The sequence below is a fragment of the Octopus bimaculoides genome, chromosome 1 (assembly GCF_001194135.2).
Source record: "Octopus bimaculoides isolate UCB-OBI-ISO-001 chromosome 1, ASM119413v2, whole genome shotgun sequence".
In the NCBI taxonomy this organism is placed as follows: Eukaryota; Metazoa; Mollusca; class Cephalopoda; order Octopoda; family Octopodidae; genus Octopus; species Octopus bimaculoides.
Genome location: NC_068981.1, coordinates 1817760 through 1819960, shown reverse-complemented (window position 1 = coordinate 1819960; position 2201 = coordinate 1817760).

Here is a 2201-nt window from a genome sequence, read left to right as displayed (position 1 = left end):
TATATAAATTAGCATTAAATGGCAATGAATCATCACAAGCATTTTTTTGAGTGTTCATTTTCTAAGTTTCAATATTTACAGAGTATTGTTCTTATTTTTCATTGGTTAAACGTATATTTGTTCTAACACGGGGACTTACATTGTGGAGAATTACAAACATTGATATTTCAAATGATATTTCAAATGAATAAATGCAATGTGGCCAATGCTATGGCCTGAGCACAGATAATATCAAATAAAAAAAATAAATATAAAATGGGCGCTAATGTATGTAACTCTTTTTCTTACTCGTCTGCTTTATATTTACACACTGACATCTATTTCCGCAAATTCTGCGTTAATGTCTCTTTACTTCGGATACCGCCATACCGTACTAGTTCTCTTACGTGCAACTCAATCGATGTTCACGTTTGGGCTTGGTCATGTGACGTGGATATCTGTATATGAAGGATGAAGGCTTATTTGCATAGATGGGACGTCTGAAGTATTATTCATTTTACCAAAAAGTGCTAATGTCTAGAGTTTAATTGTAGCCGAATGAGATAACTGGATGTACTATCGTTCCATATGTTATTATATTGTGGGTAAAATATATTTATAAATTTATAAAATGTATAAGCTTCATGAATTATCTTTTGAATATTGTTTAGAGTACTATTTTATGCGTAAGCAGTTTCATAGGTTTCAACTGTATATATATATATATATATATATATATATATATATATATTGTAAGAGTGCTTGCTGTCATAATACACTCTGCCTCGATAGATGATACTCCATTCCTCTCCAGTGATGTATGTGTGAGTGTGAATATTTTTTAAGCTCCCATGTATAAGAAGAGAAGGAAGTATCTTTGCTTCCCTTTAATTCCGAATGGTGTGCGCATTGGTTGTAGCGTATATTATGTAGGTTTGAGGTTAGTCTTATATATTTTCGATGTACAGTGGATCATTGTACTATGGATCTTTGTACTGTGTAATTCAAAATAGTAGGACAATTATCTAGGGTTAATCAATGAAAATAAGAGCAAAACAATAAATACTGAAAACTGCGAAAAGTCTTTTTTCGTTTCAGTTCAATATTTTCTGTTATATCCTTCTTTTATTTTGTTGGTTATAGAATGACAAGCACCTTTCTGAAAAAAGGTGTTCCTCAGACTTTCAAAAAGTGTACAGTTTCTTCATTGCTTTATATTGAGAAGGAATTCTTTACATAAGAATACCTGCTAGGAATTTTTCACTGCTTCAATAACTTAAGTGGGAGAAACAAGTGTATATTTGTAGTATTTGAATTTGCTCAGTACCTTACACACACACACACAGACACACACACACACACACACACACATATACACACGCACGTATATATATACACACGCACGTATATATATAGACACACACACACAGATACGTATTAAGCGTGTGTGCATGGTACACGGATGTTTTATGTGAAAGAATCTTCTAAGGACACACACATACACACAAACACACACACGCAGTCACACATATATACATACATCTATACATATATGTGTGTGTCTGCATGAGTGTGTGTGCGTGCGTGTGTGTGTGTGTGCGTGTGTGTGTGTGTGGGTGTATTATGAATATGAATTGATATCATAAGACTCAAATTCTTAGTTGGCTGCCTAACAGTAAGTTGGAAATCAATCCTGGCAATAATAAGAATACCTCTTTGACATCTGTCAGCCACTTCCGACGATTGCCGCAACTTTTTGGTATGAAACCAATTGTTAAACTGGGCAGAATGAGACTATAATATTGTATCTTGTTATTAATAATAATGTTATACATTCCATTAAATCATGTATATGCTTGTTTCTTTCTCAGTACTTGATATTTAAACAACATACGTTAATTTCTTGAAAATGGGGTCATAGCCCCGAAATATTGAATACAAGGTAAGTCTACATTAATTCATATATTTGTTTTCTTGTGATTTGGTTTGCATTTATTTCGCATTGTTGTGGCCTCCCCCACGATCCCTTATACAATATAGTCTACACAATGCTTCAGAGTAATTATTCCATTATAATATATACATATGTGTGTGTGTATGTATAGAGAGAGTTTTGGCATGTTTAGTTTGTCCGATGGTATATGGAAGTGTAATTACGTTTGAATATGTATGTATGTGTATATGTGTATATGTATGTACGTATATATATATATATATATATA